At 47.5% G+C, this 12697-nt stretch overlaps 1 long non-coding RNA gene across 1 annotated transcript in view; it reads left to right on the forward strand.

Moving 5' to 3' along the window:
• The window catches only part of LOC125336137, a 43701-nt gene that overhangs the window by 25587 nt on the left and 5417 nt on the right, over positions 1-12697 (forward strand). Inside the window, exon 3 of the long non-coding RNA XR_007207677.1 lies at positions 12152-12273. This is a non-coding gene — a long non-coding RNA (uncharacterized LOC125336137). The remainder of the gene's footprint in view (positions 1-12151; positions 12274-12697) is intronic.

Consider the following 12697-nt stretch of genomic DNA (forward strand, 5'->3'; position numbering starts at 1 on the left):
AAACCCATGACGAATAAAAGAAAAGAACCCAAGGGGATAATAAGCATCTCAGCACTGCTGTGATGTCTCCTGCTGCTACCATCAAAGCAACCAAAGGCATCACTGCTGTGTGCAGAGGACAGGGTGCATTCCCTGGAGTTCCATCTCACCATAGGGACGGGGACCCCGACACCAGGGAGAGCAGGGAGCACCACCAGGCCCACCACTCGCAGGGGCTGGTCCTTCCTGTCCCGCTGTCACCGCAGCTGGGTCACGGCCCTGCGGCTCCTGTGCTCTGAGCCGAGACTGCTGCCTTCCAGACAGCCACACTCTAGTCCTGGGCTTGTCCCAGCAGGACCTGGCTCTGTCCCCCACCGTGCCTGACACTGTGCCCTGCCCCTCAGCCTGGCTGTGGCCATGGGAGCTCATTGTTTGCTCTGAGTGATCTGGGCTTCGGTGCTCTCGAGGAGCAACTCTCCATGAAATCTCTGATATTTAAGGGAAGGTTTGGGCTATTCCATATATTGTTGTCTCCAGTAACCTCGTCCACATCCTGCCTTGTAATTCAGAACATGGAATCCTGGATTTAGTTTTGGGGTATTGCTGTCATGCATTTTTACCCTGTGAGTGTACCTGTAAATCCATTAATATTTAAATAACTTCACTAAATAAGCAACTATGCCAGAGTAGTTATTTATTACTATTTATGATGAGACTTACCTTACTGATTTCTCCAGCACATTTCTCCAGAGGAAATTAGATACATTGCTTAGTTAAAGCTGTGCCAGGGAGAAAATGCTTCTATAAATACTTACCAACTCATCTGGAGAGATGATAAGTGCTGGTGTGTCCTTCACAATGTCATGTTAGTTGCTGAGTCTGGTTTAAAATTCAGTTGTTTATGTTCTCTGGAGAAAGAAAACCTGATGGTTCTAAAGTGAGGAACAAAGTGTATGCACAAAAAGCAGTCCTGAGCTCTGAAACCTTGAATCTAAGGACTTTTTGCTTCTTTTTTTTGTCTCTTCTGACAGAGTTGGTGGGGAATAAATTGCCAGACGGGCTAAGGCATTCTGCTTGCTTACCTGGCACTGGAGGACAAAGTGACATTGGTGCCACCAGTGCAGTGATGAGAGCAGTGTCTGTGCCCAGCAATGGGATGCCCTGTATCCCGTGCCCCTCTCTGAGGGTCTGCACAGGGACCATCCCAGGTGCAGCACGGGATCAGGAGCTCAGCGGGAGGAGGCACCGTCCTGCCCATGGGACTGCAGAACCCTGACAACAGGTGAGTGGGAAATTCCACTTCAGTTACACTGAAAGTTATGTTACAAAAAAGGAAGTTCAGTTGTGAATCAGGCTGAGGTGCCCCAGACCAGCTGATGGTCTCCTGCAGGTCCCCATGCTCCTCATGGACACGTCTTTGATTTACTTATTTTTTTGAGTATCTTTCCTACTGATTTGTAAAGACTCAAATATGGACACTGCTTTGCTGCTGGCTCTGAGGTAATGGGGGTTTTTTGGCAGTTACCTTGTTATGCAACCTCAAATGTCAAGAAAACCACCTACCAGCCTGTCTCTGCCTTAATAGCTCTATTACCAGCTCTGGCTAGTTTCAGAATAGACTCTAAAACTATGGCTAAACACATACATTGCATCTAGCTGCAGCAGTTAAACAAGCTAATTCCCCTTCCTGTTTGGAAAATTGTTCACTCGACAGCTCTTCGGACGTGTCAGGTTATTTTTAGCCACAGTTAACACACCAACATCCAATGCCGTAGCACCCCTTCTGTTAACTGATGTGCCAGCACCTTTTTATTCAGTAAACTATAAAAAGTTTTTAATTTTTAGTATTTAAAGCCTTGAAGGAGAAACCCCCCCTAGTATTGATGCCTGATGACATTTAGTCAATGAATTAAGAAAAAAAGAGCAGTGGTGGTTCTGTCTGTCTCCCAGCTCTTCCTAGCACTAAATTACAGAATTAATAGGCTTTTAGAAGAGACTGACACACAGGTACTGTGATAAAGACAATTAAAAGTGGAAAGCCACTTTTCTCACCACATTTATTTTTAACTGGAGGCTTTGAGACTCAGTAAATATTTTTCTTGTTTCATTCTCACATTTTCCACAGGTATTCAAGTCTTTAAGGAAAGTTCCTGCTATAAACAACCCCGTTTTTTCTTTCCCTGGATCTTTTGCTTTTCTCTTTTTTCCCTTCCTCAATAAAGAGTCGAGGTGCTTTCCCATCACCAGCATGTTACTTTCTTTAGAATTGCTATTACTAAGATGTGGCTCAGGTTTTATGAAAATGCAGTAGGGCAGAGAGTCCCAGTCCCTTCTGGGATTTTTCTGGCAAATCCAACTAGGGGGGAAAAAAGCAGATGAAGCCACTTGTCTGTAGGAATGTCTCAGGGCAGTGGAACTGGGGTGTAGAAGATTTTTGGTTTTTTTAAGGAAACAACAGCATCACGAAAATGCAAATTTTTGTGACAGTTTTGGAAACAGACTCAGAAAATCTTTCTATTCCAGGAGCTTGGGCTTAATTAGCCTTTCCTTAAGCTAATGGTATGGAATAGAAATTTCAGGTTTGTTTAAAAACGTTTTTCTAAGAAACACTTCTTAAAGAAGTTGCTGAGAATGGATTTATCCAGCCTCAGTGGCTGTTCAGAGGAAGCTGCAATGATTCAGCGTTTCCCCCACGCGATGGCTCTCCGCAGGGTTTATTGGCACAGCCTATTCCAATGCCTCTTGGAAAGCTGTTGGCACAGCACACCGTAAGTCTCTTCACTTGCCAAAAATTGTTTTAGGCTCTTGTTCAATATCAAGGTCGTATTGTGACCTTGAGTGGATCTTGCTGCCTGTTCCGAGCTTCCCCTCCCCAAGACTCTTGCCTCTGCCATGTGTTCTGAACCCCTTTATTCCAAGCGCGGGCAAAACCAAATGTAACCCAAACTCTTTAGCAGTGTGTGACTGGCCACTCACCCCGGGTCCGCCCCCAGTCCTCCCCTTTCCCCTTCTCCGAATAAAAAAAGGGCCCAAGAGGGGGCCCGCCCGCTTTGGCTTTGCAATCCTTCTGCAAACATCTGTGTGTTTCTGTTTCTGTTTGAAAGCTTCTAATTGCGGGAATTAGGCAAGCTCAAGGCTATATTTCTCCCACTTTGCTTCTGCTGGTGGTATCAGCTTTGCAGCTACTATTGGCCTCTTTTAGAGCTACTGAAATGCCAGATTGCCTGTGCTACCTCTCTAGGCTGCCCGAGGCTTTCTAAGGCATTGAACTACGAGCCTAGCTGGTAAAAAGCTGTGAGTATCTCCACAAGTGGAAGCACCAGGAGGCATGGTGGTGCTGCTTCTGGACCAGGCAGTACCAAATAGATAAGGCAATTTTTTGGGGGGAGGTCAGTCATGAGTCAGCCACAGCTCCTGGTCTCATGGCATCCTGGTCCTCCTTGATCAGATACAGAGAGTCCACACTCTGTGACCAGTCTGAGGGGTGCAGAGCTCAGCACAGGGATGTTGATGGAGATACCCCTATGTTTAGCAGTTTGAACAGAAGTTCATTCTGATGGCAGCTTTGGTAGAGGAACCAGCACTGGAAGGCAGGAGAGCTTTAACTCCTGCCCTGCTCTGGTCCTTCTGACAGGCCTCTCTTGGCAGGACCATCATAACTTGTCTTCCATCTTCCCCAACTCCCTGCCACTGCAGGTCTGCCCTGAGCTGATTCAGAGCAGCTTCCCTCGCAGTGCAGAGGCAGCAGCATTAATGTCAGGTGACATTTATACCTCCCTCCCCACTGACTTGGCCTCGTGCGAGTGGTTCAATGTCTCCACACAGATTGATGGAGCAAATTACCCTTCCGAAGGACCTGTGTCTCTCTGACTGTAGGGATCGGGCTGACTAATTTCAGCCTGACACTTCCCTTGCCAATGGCAGCAGCACTGAGACGTGTCCTGGCCATGCCCCCATTGCTGCTTCCCAGTTGACTGGTTGATGAATGGCCTGGCCTTGGCACTGGCAGGAGTGGTGATGGATGCACTCCCCGGCCCTCCGGCTGTGCCTGGCCAGGATCTGGCACAGCATGCTCTGCCTGCTGCTGCCAGCTGCTCCCCGGCCACCTCACCACGCTCAGAGCAGTCCCACATCCCTCTAGGGATCTTGTCAGGAGGCACCAGTGGCCGAGGGGTTAAAGGAGCTCCTCAGCCAGGGCCTGCAGCCGTGTGGCTCACGGTCTCCACTGTGCTATAACCAACCCCAGTATGATACTGTCAATGAGGGTGAAATGAACTTGCAGTAGCTGAAAGCAAGATAGGTTAATTAAAAACCTTGATCAAAGCATCATAAATGACATAAAAGGTTCCATCTTTTAATTATTTTCAAATGGTCTCTCAGGCAGGATGGCCAAAAAGAAGTCCCTGTTCCCAGGGCCCATGAGCTGTGAAATTGTGTCATCATGTCAGATCCAGTTATCACTTGCTGTCCAAACGAGAGAAAGGCAAAGCCCGGGACAGTCCCCTTGTTCAGGATGAAAATGAGGAATTGGTGATGACTTATTAGTGCTCCTGTGACCAGGGTCAGACCGGGGAGCTGCACATCCTCCCCAGCCGGTGGGCAGGAGCAGTGCTTGGGGCGTGCCTGGCCAAGCTGGCCTTGCAGCCTGTCAGTGTCTCGAGCTCCCAATCTCACACTTTAGGAATAAGGTTTCAGCACCTGCTGGATGTTTTTGTTCTCACAAGCACTTTCTGCTGTAGAGGGAAATCAAACCAGTCAGCCCAGCAGCTGAGTGTCCGAAGCTCCCTGTTCAACTCCCACCAGCTCCCTGTGCTTCCCAGACACATTCACTCATTCAGCAGGGAGGTGTGACCTGCTCCGGGGCTCGATGAAAGCACTGACTTCAGCGAGGGCAGAGGGGCAGAGGGCACAGAAATTATTATCCAGGGAAGATTTCAGCGGGAATTTTAGGCTACAAATGATAATTCTGCACTCTTTGTAGGATAGCTGGGAGGTGCAAATTCAAGTCCTCCCCACCACAGCATGGTATCCAAGCACAGGTATCATGGATGTCAGATCAGGGATGTGCTGTAGCAAGAACAGCAAAGATTCTTCCAAATCCCTCCTCCTAGCATGTGAAATGGGACCAGAGCAGCATGTGCTTCCTCCTGCCCTTTGGCTTTTGTACCTTTCTGTGCTGTCAGAGGCATGTATTTACCAAACATTATATACTTAGAAAATGACAGGTCTGTAATGCTGACCGAAGGCAGCTATATGGTGGTGTGAATACAAGTAAGTAGCATTTCCAGTGCAATACTGGGATAGTCTGGGCTCTCTTGGGTAGGGTACTGCAATTGCAAAGACTTCCTTTCTTATGTTGGTTTTGGATTTCATGCAATCATTATCTCTATCCTATTATTTAGCGCCTGGGATAGGATTTTTGGAGTACAATGATTTCTTGTATAACAGCCTTTCATCCCAGGTTTGAATCCAGCAGTGCTCCTTTCCTTCCTATGTTTTTGCTGTGAGAGGGGGAAGAACTGCTGGAGAAAAGAGCAACACAAGCGCACACACACAGCTAATGAGAGCAGGGTGTGAAAACGTCCTGTCTCTCCTTCCCACCCAGCAGTGATGGACTCCACAGTGAACTGCAGCACGGTGAAACGTGGGAGGTGCCACACATGGTTTATTCATCACCCCATTTATGGCAGAAACAGCTGATCACATCTCCCTGGAACAAAAGAGAAGGACAAGTTGACCTCGGATAGAGGATTTGCGCGGCCTTGGTGACCCTGGGCTGGAGCAGTGGCCACTGTGCCTCTGGGGCCAGCCAGCAGGGCTGGGGAGGCCAGGAGCATCACAGCCCCCTGGGGCAGCCCAGGACCATCAGAGCCCCACGAGGGGCCAGGGGTTGCAGCCACCCCGCTCGTGGCGCAGCTCCAAGAGCGCCCACCAGCTCACAGCTCAGCTGGGTTTGTGAGAACCCGCCCTGTGCTCTGCAGTGAGCAAGGGGGGCTGTTCACAGCATCCTGCCATGAACTGGCTTCGAGTGGCCCCTTGAGCTCTCTCAATTAATTAGTTTGATGAGGAGCTGGGTTAGTTACCAAGCACATGAGCCTCAGAAGCCAAGTTACAGAGCAGCTGTGAACTGGTTTGTGCTCCTAGGCCAGCACAAATAGGGCTGCTCTGCATCTCCCACATGCTTCAACACAGCCTCATGCCCTTTTGCCTTTCATTCCTATCAAATCCCATTCCATGGGCTGCTCTCCCTCCTCCTCCAGTGCTGCAGAGGACAGCTTTTCCCACTTCCAGTATGGATCTGCACTCACCTCAGTGTCAGTACGATCTGTATTATAGAGACATCAAAGCACAGCATCCTCTGGGAAAAGGAGAGATAAAGGGAGGAGAAAATATTCCAGAAGCACCGACAAGCAAAAGTTGTGTTTAGCCCCTTTCTGGAACAATAATCTCCCCGAAGGTGTGCTGAGCACTCCAGCAACACGCAGCGGGAGCTGCCAGGGCTCTATGCACAGTGTAATATGATCATGCCCTGTTTGGATAAGAAACACGGCTTCATGCTTTTCACCTTCTAGGAAAGAGATTTATTATGAAAAGCAGGTCTCTGCCTCAGAACACATCAACAACAGTTGGCTTCATAACCCTGGGAAAAAAAGATAAATAAAGAAATCCCATGAGACATGTGTGAGAACTGAGGAAGTATTAAAACATATGTTGGAGCATATTGATCCCCGAAAGCCTCCTGCAGCAGACATGAATCTTTTTCATTTCCAGCCCCACTGATACTTTAATGAGGATGGTGTGTGCTGCTCACCTGGATCAATCATTTATGCAGATTCCTGCCAAGCCCCCACCACAGGCCCTGTCTCAACCAGGCAGAGAAGACAGTGCCATGCTTCAGCTGAGCGATACCAAACCTCTGCAGGGAGCACAGCTGCAGCCCTGGCCAGGCATCGAGGGCTCAGGCTCCAAGGGCTGCCACCTTTGTCAGGTCAGAGCGATGTCCGAGGACCTGCAATCTGCCCTGTGGATCAGCATCCCTCCTGCTAGTTCCTATGTAATGTCCCAGTAATGACACCTGGCTTGGTGTGAGCAGAGTGCCTGAAACTGACCCTTTTATTCCTATTTCAAGTACACCAGATTTTTCCTTTTTCTCCTCCCAAAGTGTATGTGCAATAAATATATCACAGGCCTGGGAGGATGAAAAGATGAATCACAGCTATGAAAATATTTGACTATATTTTAAGCAGGACTCCCAGCAGGTACAACCGTAGCCATCTACCACTGACGTGCTTCAGAGGCGTCAAAAGACTGGTTTTTCCACCACTGAGTTATCATTAATTATTCTTAAAATAAAGTGCTACCATGCAGCATTAATTCAGAAGAAACTGTAAGTTCCTTGCTATTCTCTACAGCTTGTTTTCACAATGAATTAATGGGAGTTAATTTAGCACCTCACAATAAACAGGACCACTGCAGGAATACAAACTAGGTGTTGCTTCCTGAATTCTTCCTCTCTCTTGTTAGAGCCCCTCTGACTATTATTAGATGTAGTACAAAAGGTCTTAGTCTGGCAGAGAGTAAATTTGCTGGGAAAGCAGAAATCAGGAAAAAATAATGCATGATTTCCTCCTCTTGTGAATATTAACAGTTTGGCACAGATACATTGCTCTCACAGTGGAAAAGAATGGTAAAAAAGGGCTCTAATTTTTTGTAGTATGTTAATATTAGTATCTGTGAACAGTGTATTGTCATGTCTATGTAGCATGTCCTTCATCCAAGAGTGATCCCAGTTTTCTGGAGCAAGCACCATTTCAGCCCACAGGTGGCACTTTGACTGTCGATCACTTTCTCTAAAAATGCAAGAGATTTTAGTCCTCACTGAGATGGAAAACTAAAATAAGCAATTTGGAAAGCATTCTGTATCTTGGAGAGGCTTTCTATAATTTATTCAAACTCAGCTTGAAATAGAGAAATGGTTTTACCCCCAGAAGCATCCAAAAATACGTTGTGTCAGCATGTGCATTGTGTAGGAAAATCACCAAATCTTCAAAAGCTGGGGAACAAGGTCCCCTGTGCTACCAAAGGGCTCACTCACAGCTGCAGCTCCTGTGGGTGCCTGTGGAAGACACAGGCTCGGCAAGCACTGGGGTCCAGCTGGTGTGTGACCAAAAGGCTCTTCAAGAGTAATGTCCACACAGCCAGATATGAATCTCGGGGTCCCCCTCAGCCAGTCCAGAAGCTGTAGGGGTGCACAGAGGTTCCTTGGGCATTCCAGGAGTGTGGGGTGCTCCTGTCTCCTGACTCAGGCTCCTTCCTCCGTGGTGCCAGAGATGGGAGCTAATTTTTACTGCAGTGGGCATCCTCTCTAGATGGTCACAAGGGATGAGAGGAAGTAGCCCCAAGCTGTGTCAGGGGAGGTTTAGATTGAATACTGGGGAAAATTTCTTCATGGAAAGGGTGTCCAGCCCTGGAACAGGCTGCCCAGAGCAGTGGTGGAGTCCCCATTCCTGGATGGATTTAAAAGACCTGCAGGTGTGGTACTTCAGGAGAGGGTTCAGCAGTGGCCTTGGCAGTGCTGGGGAGCAGTTGGGCTCGGGGGTCTTAAGTGTCTTTCCAGCCTCATTGATTCTGTGATTCCATAAAGCTGTTGCTTGCTTGCTTGCTTGCTTTGAAGGTGCTTCTGGGAGACCATGGGTAGAGCAAGTTGGGGTTTCATTTGCATCAGGAACAAAGCAAATCAGGCCTGGAAATGCTGCCTTGTGTGGTTTTAAAGATCTGTAGCAGCAGTTGTGGAGAGAGGGGGTGGGGAAGCACGGGAGAGGAGAATGGCACACAGAGAAATTTTCATTCAAGCAATTAAGGAATCACCACACTTTTATGATTAACTTCTTGTTCCCAGGTTGAATGCAGAAACTGTTATTAGGGGCATTGCTATTCCATACCTGACACGAACAATGGGAATATTTGTTCTGCCTGTGAGGATTACACCTTCCATTAATCTAAGTTTTATTGAAAGTTTAAATAACAGACAGACAAAATTTGATCAATTAGCAGTGTAATTCCAAGGAGATGTCACAGTGAAATTAAATCTCAGGCATTTTTAATGCAAAGAAGCCTTGGAGCTCCCTCCAGTTTTCTTTCTCAGTACAGTGTTTAGATTTTAATTGAAAGTTTATTCTGCTTTGTGCATCTTCTACTAAATTTTGATTTCAGACTGTAATGAGAACAGTTTTATATTACAGTGTTTGTAGCACTTCACAGATAGATCAAAGATACCTCATAAATGAAGGAAACAAACAGGTTTGTGTAGGATCCACTAGTCATGGAAATCTCTGGGAGAAAAGAGATGTTAATAAAACGTGGGGAAAATGAGAGGGAACTGGTGCTGTGATGAGGAAGGATGCAGGGGGGGGAACCAGGCAGCTGTGATTATTGTACCCACGTGCTCAGACCCTGGGGGCTCACTCAGGGGCTCCTCCAGGTCCCCCCCAGTGCCAGACAGCTGGGGCTGTTCTCTTGCTCATTCCATCCCAGACAAAAGCTGCTCCCTGAGCCCACCTCGGCACTGCTGCTCCTCTGCTTCCCAGCTGCCACGGTCCCCTTCCTGCCATCCCACCATTTCAGCTTTCATTACTTTATATAATTTCTTTGTCCCCAGTGGAGTGTTATTGCCATCGTTACTGCTCCACGTCTTCCATTTTTCTTATCACAAATGTCATTCTCATACAGCAAATACCAGAAGCGCCACAACCTTCCTGTGAATCTGTCTCAGTGCTATCTTTGGAGACATACCTCATCTGAAAAGGAGAAATACTGAAAAAAGCTGTATATTTTTGGGTGTATATTTTTGTCTGGATGGATGTCAGGGATCAGCTTATCGGGCAGCTGAAGCAATGCAAATGCCCAGTGTGCACAGTTCTAGTTTTGTTACACAATAAGAGTTTCTGGTCAAACCTGGGCCTTGATACCCTTACAAAAAGCTTCCCAAAAGTGACAAAGACTCCTAGTTTAGCAGAAAATACTGGTGAGGAAAGGTTTCTTAGCGATAGTGGCAGCACAGAACACAGCAGCAGGGACTGAGCTGCTGGGTGTGCAGCACACGGGCTTTGATGGCAAATCACTCCAGACTGTTCCCCTGTCACCATCAGATGAGCAAATAACAGGAGGAACTGGTGCTTGTGAAAATTAACAGATGTGGCTGCACATACCCAGGCTCTGTTATCTGTAACTGTACCTACCACCCTGATCTGTTTGTGAATCCTGGGGCACCGGGCAGCCGGTGCCCTGGCTGGGGCACACCAGCTCTCTGTGGCATAATCCTGCCTGGGAGGTGACGATTTGGGGTTTCTCAAGAAGTCATTTTTCTTAGTAAAGGCAGTGATTAACCTTGCTTCAGTCACGAGCAGCAGTATTTAAAACAACCAAAAAAAAAAAAGGCAGCTGAGAGCTGCCTGCAGCTTGGCTCAGGCAGCCGCTCCTCCATATGGCGTGTGAAATGCCAGCACATGAAATTAACTCTCATAAATAAGTAATAAGGGCTGATTTGCCCAGATCTGGATGGGCTGACTTCCTGTGGAACACAGCCCTTAACTGTGGCATCATTGTAACTGCAGGTGTTTGAGGCCGCAGAGTTCCAACAAAACATGTATTCTGGGGAGAACCTGGAAGGAAAAAAAATGCTTTGGGAAGGGGGCAGCGTTCCAGCCTCATTCCAGGGTGCTCAAGGAGGAATGCCTGTTCGTGTTTTCAGAATTTAATGTTTCAGTTTTCTGACACTTTCCACAAGTCAGGCTCAAGGAAAACTATATTTTGTTCAAACAGAGCCTTTGAAGTAACCAAAATTTTCCCTCTTCCAAAGGACTCCTTGTATGGGAATTCTTTTTCATCTCCAGAACATGAGAAAATTGAAATCATGAAACTTCCTCTGAAAAATCAGAAAGATTTTTCCCACATCACACATCTCATGTCATCTTTCACTGACACTGCAGGGGCTTCAGACTGAAAGTCCTGTTCCTGCTAGAACAGAAATTCGATATGCAAGAAGGTGGCAAGATTTTAAGTAGAACTCTAAGACTTAGAGTTGCCCATCTCTGATAAAAATGATTAAACACAAATAGTCAAATTCTCACAGACCCTGAGGACCTGAGACAGCAGTTTTTCAGCTCATCTGCAGGAAGCCTTCCCAAGTTCCTGGTGTCCACTTGCAGCAGGAGTTGGTTCAGGTATTGACCCAGCGGAAAGGGCCAAGCACCAATGTCTGAATCCCCATTTCCGGCAGCACCATGGGTTCCTGGAGGCCTGATCCTGCTTTGGGAATGACTGGGAAGCCACAAAAACAACGGAATTTTTCTTCAGTCACCCTGAGTGTACAGGAAGTGGTGTCACTGGGAGTCACAGGGACTGATGGATGGTCCCCAAAGTGCAGCGGTACCATCTGTCAGAGCTGGGGTTAATGGGGGGGAATGGAAATAGCCTGAGCCTGGACAGCTGACATCATCTGCTAAATTAACTGAAAACCAAGGCACACTGTACTCCTGCTCCTCACTTGGCTGTCATTAACCCCAGTGACAGCTGCAGCTCGGCAGTGCCCGAATCGACACGGAGCCTTGGGCAGCTGGTGGGGGCCAGTGAGCTGGGCTGGCATGGCCGGGCTCTGCTTGGACATCGCCCTGAGCACTGCTGTGGCACAGGGTGACCCCCCCTCATTTCAGTGGGACACCAGGCTTGGCTTCAGTTTGTCCCCAGCCACTCTTAGGGCACAGAGAGGGACTCACAAAGAAGGGGAAAATTCCACTCAGAATTCATTCCCATGTGTGGCACAGAGCATCTCACGGGCGAGACTGTGCATCCCTGTCACTTCTCCAGGGTCTGGTTCCTGCTCACAGCTGGTATCTCTGGTACCAGCTGGTGGCCTTCAGAACCAAGCTCGCTCTGCTGCCAACTGAGAAATGTTCCAAATGCATTTGGTGCTCGACTGCAGAGTGCCGCCTGTGCTGGAGACCAAATTAACCCACACCTGAAAACGTGGAAAACCAGGCATTTAATTTTTTAATGGCTTCAAATACTTTACTTCTTAATTCCCATTTGTGGCATAAATACTGAAGGAAATTAAGTTATTTAAGAGCAAAAACAGATCCTAATTTCTGTTTGATGTCTTGTTCTCACCTTACAGGAAGAAAGGTACATTCAGAGGCTGGTTTTGGCTTGGAAGGCACCACCCGGCAATGAGAGGCTCCAGCTCTTCCTATGGGTGTGATAATTCACAGTTTTAATAAGTTTTTTCCTGTCCTGAAGGTAAAATACAACACTGAAACTGCCAGGAGCAGTTTTCTTGGTTTGTGGTTCCAGCATGGCCTTTTCTGACCTTTGGACATATGCCATGAATGCTTTAATCCCAGCAAGGGTTTTATCTTAAGCAGATACGAGGAAGGATCTGAGAAGTAGGTCAGGAGACATTAGAGGCTGTTTGATTAATTGTGAACCATGTGCACAGCACGGCTTTTAAGCCTGAAATACCATTACTTGGATGCATTGAAGCTGCTGTTTTGTTTTAGAAAATAGCCAAATGGACAGCTAGTAAGAGAAAGGAGAGAGGAAGGACTGGGTTTCTGGGGACCAAACACCATTTCAAGCAGGAAACCACCCCCACAAGCAGTTCCTTGTGTTTTGAGGTGGCAGCAGCCCCAGCTGTGGCTGCAGCAGCTCTGAGGGTCCAGCA

Source organism: Corvus hawaiiensis, chromosome 20 (assembly GCF_020740725.1).
Source record: "Corvus hawaiiensis isolate bCorHaw1 chromosome 20, bCorHaw1.pri.cur, whole genome shotgun sequence".
In the NCBI taxonomy this organism is placed as follows: Eukaryota; Metazoa; Chordata; class Aves; order Passeriformes; family Corvidae; genus Corvus; species Corvus hawaiiensis.